The 8,622-nt window shown below is 35.4% G+C and overlaps 1 pseudogene; it reads left to right on the plus strand.

Annotated features, from left to right (window-relative positions):
• The first annotated feature begins 7,084 nt into the window (after positions 1 to 7,084).
• Positions 7,085 to 7,759, plus strand: LOC144713720 (large ribosomal subunit protein uL15x pseudogene; annotated as a pseudogene).
• Positions 7,760 to 8,622: the final 863 nt, after the last annotated feature.

Below are 8,622 nucleotides of genomic sequence, written 5' to 3' on the forward strand. Positions count from 1 at the left end.
AGGAACCCCACATTCCTGAAAAGGTCGAAGCTCAAATTGTATTTTAGTGTTTTATCTCAGCTTGTGGTTGATATACTTACCACTTCCAACACTCGTTCTTTGACCTGCAGGATGAAAAAAATGATAATTCGGCAAAATACCTAGATGTTGCTAAGGGACTAGCAAAGTCTAAGTAGGGGGGTATATGATAACACCCTAAATTCGATCTTTCTTTCATACTATTAACACAATTTTATGCATTCAAAGAGCTTAAACTGGGGTTGTTATCATGTATTTACATAAAAATACTGTTTTCAAGTGATTTCTGATTTTTCCCTAATCTTCTGTTATTTCTATGAATTTTAAGGGATTTATTTGAGCTTTAAATAATTATTTTTGAATGAAAATGGCAAGTTTAATATTTAACTTCAAGATTTATTAGTACGGGGATGAATCAGTGAATTTTCTAGAATTTTCTTGAATTTTTTAGGATGTTATTGGATTTTTCTGAGATTTATTTGAGGAAGAAATACATTTTTTATTAAGAAAAAATATATATTTATAAGGAAAAAAATGAGTATTAAGATTATTTTCAAACTTTGAAGGGTTTTTCGTAAATTTTTGTTGCAATGATGCCCTCAAAATAGCTCTCAGTCGTGGTTGCATGAGTAAAGATATCATTTAAATTTTTCTAGGGTTTTACTGCAAATGATTTAATATTTATTTTAATGTTTTTAGGAAAAACCAGAGGAGAGAGAGTGCGCAAAGGGCATATACACAAATATTTTTGGGCGGCATCCATCTGCAAGTGCGCGTTTTAAAAAGGCTTTTTGTGTAAAATGACAGGGCGACCTTCGTTGGCGACAATGTGGCCTCATCACAGCCGTCGGATGAGAATCTGACAACAGGTAGTGATAGCGGCCACTGGGCGGTAAGTTTACCGGCCGTGCGGCGCATGCAAAGCGCACGCACGGGTGGTGACATGGCGAGCTGCGAGTGGATACTGCAGTGAACAAATGCAGCTTAGGTGCTTGGCGAAATTTACGGCGCTTATTTGTCTCACCTTTTCTCTTTCTTTTTTTATTTTTGCCAAGGGGTACGTGGCGCAACGAGAACGCACCAGCTTGAAGAAGTTGAAAAGTCACCGCCAGTGAGAGGACCACACCTCAGCGAGCGGTTTAAAAGAAAAAAATTATAAATAAATGATTTAAATCCAATGGTTAATACTGGTTTAAATTCATTTATTCATAACTTTTGATCCAGAAGTCCGATTGAGATGAATTTTTTTTGCATTTGCTCATCTTGATCCCCTCTTTCTATTTTTTTAAGTTGGATCATTATAAAAATTAATTTCTAATTAGGGGTAAATGGTAATTTTTACCATTCAACCTAAGTATAGAAGCCGAATTTCAAGAGGAGGGGGTCATTCTTGATGGTTCTCTATCACAGCTGCAAGATAGAGAGGAGCCCCAGCCTGGATCAACCTGTTTGGTACCTTTCCCTTCATTGTATTTGAATTTTTGGTGCATTTTGGATGAAGTTAGTTTAATTTCTTGATTGATCTTCTTAATTCTGGTCTGAACCTCTAAATCGCTTGGCTTGAGCGGCATGTACAAGCCCTGATTAGGATTGAGAGGAGTAATTGAGATATTTAACTGGTATTCATGTGCATTTCAAAAGAAAACTATAAAAAAAACTTTAAATTCTAGGGTATTAAATTTATTTTTCATTAGTAGCTAATAGTGTAGTTAGTTCTGAATTATCAAATCTAAAAAAACCAACCAACCAAATCAAAATTTTCTTCTTAATCCCTGTAATAAAATTCTTTGATCCTTTCATTTGGATCAATTAATTCAACTTAGAGCTCCCTTACTTCTTCTACTCTTCTCATCTCTTCTACCTCCCTCTCTAAATTCCTTGTCTAATTAGGTTGATTTGATCTTCATTGAAGATCAAATTAATCCTAATTAGGGTTGATTTATCGAAAAAATCATCGAATTGAACTCCTTACTAGCCTCCCTTGGACGATACCTCTACTCATCATTGTACATCTTAAATCATTGTACATCATTGTACATCATTGTATAAGCTAAAATTGACAACGACAAGGGTTTAAAATTGCATAAAATTTACCCCTATTTTTGGCTTATCAACAACCAAGTAAGAGGTTATTGTTTTGAAGAGATCTACTCAGGTATCTAAAGTTATGTTCATTTTATTCATTATACTTAACATAGTCTAATGATTTCACCGAAATAAAGTGCATCATGGCAATGCAAAACAGTAATTAGGAGTTATATATTTGTGTTTTATGAAGTGAAATATATTCCATACACTAATTAAAACCCTAAATGTGTGCAATTAGTGAACGGAAGTAAATATGCACAAAATTATTTTATGTAACTAAATACCATGATTATGTGAATAAAAAAATTCAATGAAGATGTATATACATAATTTATGAACGTATTTTTGTTATTATCCAAAACATAATAAATACATATGAGTGTATTTTTAATCCATAAATATATCAATATTTTTGGGTTCTTAAAGGCCTTGATATGGATAACAAAATTCATGAAATATATCCACAAATTTTGATTGGTCGTAGTAGAAGACTTAAATGGAATTGCAACGACATCAACAAAATCATGAAATGAATCACCTGTGTACATATCACATCTGGGATTTCTTGGGTCCTTGAGTGAGACGAGTCAAGCTGCTCATGTGTGCAGCCTCTTGACATATCCATGTGGTCCATGGTACGTCAAATCTCCTACTTCAACTTAATGAGCTCTGTTCACCGTCCATTGTCGTCATTCCACTGTTTTGATCACATTGAGAATGGAGAGTAGCTATGGGGAGAAGAGAAAAGAAGGGGAGGCCCCTAAACCATTATGGATTGGGTTAATTTTTTTAGGAGCTTCCCTTGTTTATACTAAGTAACAATTTTCATTAAATCCCAAACTTTGTATATCTTTTGACGTCCAAAAGACTATTTGTGTGTGACCCTCTAGGCCCATGTATCAGTTTAGTCAATGATTCCATTGTCTCAATAACTTTTATTTGCCTTTCAAATTATTAATTTATCATCATATATTTAAATGCATGTTGGATTGATTTAACCCAATCGATAGGTCAAGTCTCCAGCCCGTGAGATGCCATGCTACATCTCATACTCTAAAAGATATGAATGAGTGTGTATCGACTCACTGGGGAAACCTGTCTATCAATGGTAATTATCCACGTGACCCTTCTAGGATAACTCAAGGTATGATCAACTTTCAAAACCTAAGTGATAATCCGAGTTAGTATTGATGCGTTCAGAAATTACCGGAGAACTCTTCTTTGATATTTCACTACCTTGTCCAAGAACTTCATCGCATAGTCTTCCTTGATATGTCTCATCTTATACCACAGGCGAACAATCCCACTTTAACAGCTCAATTTTCTTTGTGAACTAATTATAGTATTTTATTTATTCTTATGTTTGAAAAAAACTAAAATATTGCCTATAGTCCTATAATTTTATGTAAATTTTATTCTCTTTATTTCTTTCCAAGTTGTTTATGTTTTCATTACTTTCGCAAATGATTTGGCAGCCCATAACAAATTCATTTTCTTATTGAGTTGAGAAAAACCCACAGTTATTTAATCCCCATGAGGAAACTAATAAGATAAATTTAGTTCAGAAGTTTGAATGCCTAACCATAATTATTGATCGATAAATTAAACAAAAAATGGGTAATTTTGGAGTTCAGTATGGTAATATGTTTTTCAAAAACAAGTGAATAGCCAATTAATTCCAATGAATATGAGATTTTTGAATCTTCAAAACTAGCCAAACTTATTTTATTAAGTTTAACAAAGTTAGTGTCATTTGGTTTGTGATTTTGGATGACTTATGTTGATTTGGGCTTTCTTTTAATTGACTTTAACCCATAATGGCCCGAATATCATTGACACCTAATTGAGAGATGTGGTTTTTAAAAAAATATATTATTGAAAAATGACTTAGAGATGTTATCTTTAGTATTAACAACCTAAATGTATAGTCTACTAATTTTATCAAAAATTCTTGAGGTATGGAAACTATGATCCTTTGAATGTGATAATTTTCTACTTATCAATTTTATAATAGTTGAAGTTAAGAGACACAACATAAAACCATATAAGCTTGATGTTAAAAATATAATGTAGTAATGCAAACCAAATGCCAGGTATGATTGATCTTAATTTAGACTCAGATTTACTAGTAGGATGACAAAGTTGGAGCTTTGTAAGAGTTAAAGTTATTTAGTTTCAAAACCATTGGTTGAAGAACAAGGCTGAAAATTTATAAGAGATTATACAGGGCCTACATGAATCCCACCAATGTTAGCCCATTGACTTCATCAGTAGAAGCCTGGACCTTCATCATATATATCCTCCTTAGGGAGAACTAGTATCTAGTTTAAGTTGCTAGCCCAAAAACTACGTTGTAGCCTTCTAATGGATTGTAATAATCCTTTATCAATGCCACCAATTTGAGCCCCATTAACTTAATTAACATAACCCTTTATGTCATCCTTTATGGGGAACAAATTGCATCACATACACAAGTGCTCTCTGAACCGTGCAATAAGGTCACCCATAACACAGCTCTCCCACTTGAGTTACCTTAGCCCCAGGCCATGCTATTCCATAATATTGTAAATGAAATGGCAGCGTGATGTTTTATTAGTATTAAAAGCTGGGTTGAGGGAGGTTCGATTTTAATCAGAACAAAGAAAGCTTGCTTGAAACTCCATTAGGTGGGGGGGAGAGGAAATCGATAGCTTTGCGTCCGGACAAGGCGCATAGCAATTAAGGTGAATGAGGCACGAGTTTATGAACGTTTAGGAGAAAAGTCAATGTTATCCAATTATTTCAGAACGTAAGGGGCGAACGAGCAGGTTACGAAGTCGATGATGAAGCATCTGAATGTTACGAAGCAAATGAAGATGAATCTGCTAAGAAGTACATTCAGGTGCAAGTTTGCGATGTAAAGGCTGGACCTTTATCATGGACTCTATTGTGCCTTGGTTCAATCATGGAAAGCATGTTTTTCAATAAATCGGAAGTGATTTTGACTCCACATCAATCTTTAAAATCATACATCATTTGTAAATTTTGCGGAACTTGTTCCACCCTTGACTTTCTCGCTCTGAAATCATTCTGAAGTCGTTCATGTGCTCCACCTCTAGAAGTATCCACCCAATCATTTTGCTCTTGGATCTCCACTTCTTGTTCTCCAACTCTTCCTGAAAATCTTGAAGATCTTTGCACCACGAAGACTCTCTCCTTGGTTGAGTGGAGAAGGGATCAGAGTGGAGAAAGGGGGGCCTCCCACTTCTAGCTGGCCTGCGTACCTAAAATGGGTGCCCCGTCCCCTATTTTTAGTTTACCTAGGTTTTTCAAAAAAACTCGATAAAGTAAAATATATTCATCAATGCCCCTATGATCTTATTTGTGTGACCCTCTAGGCACATGTATCATTATACTAAATAAATTTCATGGCCCAAGAATAATTATTGGCCAACCTTATTAATTAACTATATCAACATATAGATTAATTAACTTAGGATCGATTTAACCCAATCGATATGTTAAGTTTTCACCCATGGGGTGCCAAGCTACACCTCATGCTCTAGAAAATAGATGAGGATGACGATGATAATGGTGACCATAAATGATTGACTAGATGACGAAGAAGATGAAAATGATGATGATAGGCGATGAGGAAGATCTTGTTCTTTGGGCAGTTTTCATTGGCATGACTTAAAAGAAGAAGATGATGAAAAAGATGATGCTAGACTATGCAATGAAGAAATTCTCACTCTTTTACTATTTTTCTATCTTTTATGTTTCTTTGGTGTCTCCCAGCTCTCTCATGGGAACAATGAACATTCAACTGGGTCCATGCCTTTTAGCCATTGACCAGCTATTTTGTACAAATTGGAGAGAAAAAACCTATTCAAGGACATACGTTCTTCGAACAAGAAACTGAACAAAAAAATTCACAATTCATATTAAAAAAATTATACAGAATATACAAAATAGAAAGAGACATCTTTAAATCATCTACTACTAAAAGTGTATGAATAACATTTAAGATTAAGAAAATATCACGATTATTATTCCAACAATTCTACAAAATCAACAAAATAAATTGAGACATTATACCGATAAAAAAATTATGAAACCAACTATGGATTTTTATTTAAATGCACATTTCAATTGGTACAATTTTACAAAAAAATTTACGTGTTTAAATTAATATATTACATAAATTCGTCATCGGAAAAAGTCATCCATCAGCCACCACTTTTCGTCCGTCATTATTGTCATCCATTGTCCATCACGAATGACGGATGACAAATAACGTATGGCCGATAGCCCTCCGTTCAGTCATCCGTCTGTCGCTCTTGACGACGACGGATGACAATTTTTGATCGAACTGGGCCTAATAATGCTGGAACATTATTAGGGTTTACTATACTCATAATATGAATATCACCAATCTGAGTTTCATCAAATTCATTCCCAAAACCCCAACCCCCTTTAATTTTAGAACAATTCACTCCAACCAGCGTTGAAGAACAAAGGCAACCACACAAACTCCCCAAGAAAAACAAGTTACATCAACTAATGATAAAAAAATATTTCCATTTCATCACAGTTTACAATACTCCAACATAAATATCACCAATATGAGCTTCATCAACTTCATTCCCAAAACCCTAACCCCCTTCAATTGTAGAACAATTCACTCCAACCATCGTTAAAGAACAAAGGCAACCACACAAACTCCCCAAGAAAAACAAGTTACATCAACTAAATGATAAAAACAATCGCGAAACTTTTCTAGTCTTTACAATACTCAAACATGAATATCACCAATCTGAGCTTCATTACCAAAACCCTAACTTCATTACCAACTTCATTAAGAGGGATGATTAATCATACTGGGCCTAAAAATCACCCACTTAGAATTTCAGCCCACAAACAAAAAAAAAACCCTAGCCCGTTCCACCCTATATAAACTCCTCCACGAACTCCCAACTCCTTCTAGGGCACAGATCGATCGTCTTCTTCCCCGAGCGGCGCAGTAGAGCAGCGAAGATGACGACCCGCTTCAAGAAGAACAGGAAGAAGAGAGGTCACGTCAGCGCCAGCCATGGCCGCGTCGGCAAGCACCGCAAGCATCCCGGTGGAAGAGGTAACGCCGGAGGTATGCACCATCACCGTATTCTCTTCGACAAGTACCATCCCGGCTACTTCGGCAAGGTCGGCATGCGCTACTTCCACAAGCTCAGGAACAAGTTCTTCTGCCCCACCGTCAATGTCGAGAATCTCTGGTCTCTCGTCCCCGAAGGCGTCAAGGCCAAGGCCAAGAGCGACGGATCTTCCATCCCTCTCATCGATGTCACCCAATTTGGGTATTTCAAGGTTCTCGGAAAGGGGGCTTTGCCGGTTTCGCAGCCGATTGTGGTCAAGGCCAAGCTGATCTCGAAGAACGCCGAGAACAAGATCAAGGAGGCTGGGGGAGCTGTCGTTCTTACTGCTTGATTGATAAGTTTTTTTCTTTTTTCTTTGGGTTCTTTTTTCGTGGATGAGGAACTTGGGTTTTTATTTTTCGTGGAGTTAATTATGAGGATCGAACTTACCTTATTTTGTTTCGTGTTTCGTTTAATTTAGAAATCTGTCCTACAGTCATCCTTGTAGATGTCATCGTTTGAATTTCTTTGTAACATCATCTTCATGTTTTTGAGTAATATTTCAATCATAATAACACTCTTTCTCTAATCCTCTTACTGATGCCATTATTATATTTATGGCTAATTACACCATGGAAATACTGGAATTAATCTCAGCAGTATTGCATTCTTATGTCTTTAAAGTTTATCTGACCTTGTAAATCCGTCACTTAATAGTTAATCGTCCTTGTATTGAAATTTGTCATACAGTCATACAGTCATCCTAGTATATATCATCTGCAAGTTTTTGAGTAATATTTCATTCCGTGCTCTTTCATAATAATACTCTTCCTCTAATTCGTTTACTGATGTTCATATGCCATTACATTCTACTTATGGCTAATTACACCGTGGAAATACCGGAATTAATCTCAGCAGTATTGCATTCTTATGTCTGTAAAGTTTGTGTGACCTGTAAATCCGTCACTTAAATCCATCACTGGTTATTAAAATACTAAATTCATAGTCAACCATCTTTGAATTGTAATTTGTCATACAGTCATCCTAGTAGATACCAACATATGAATTTTCTCTGTTAGTAGTATATCAATCCGTGCCCATTAATAATCATGTTCTTCCTCTAATCAGCTTATGGCTGAGTACAACGTAGAAATACTGGAATTAATCTCAGCAGTATTTCATCCTTATGTCTGTAAAGTTTGTCTGATCTGTGAATCCCTCGCTGGTTATTAAATTATTAAACTAATAGTTATTAAATCATCTTTGTATTGAAATTGTCATACAGTCACCCTAGTATATATCATCATATGAATATATTCTGTGACAACATCTGCAAGTTTTTAAGTAATATATCAACCCTTGCTATTTCATAATAATATTCTTCCTCTAATCCGCTTGTTGATGT

The sequence above is a fragment of the Wolffia australiana genome, chromosome 16 (genome assembly GCF_029677425.1).
Source record: "Wolffia australiana isolate 7733 chromosome 16, ASM2967742v1".
NCBI classification, from domain to species: Eukaryota; Viridiplantae; Streptophyta; class Magnoliopsida; order Alismatales; family Araceae; genus Wolffia; species Wolffia australiana.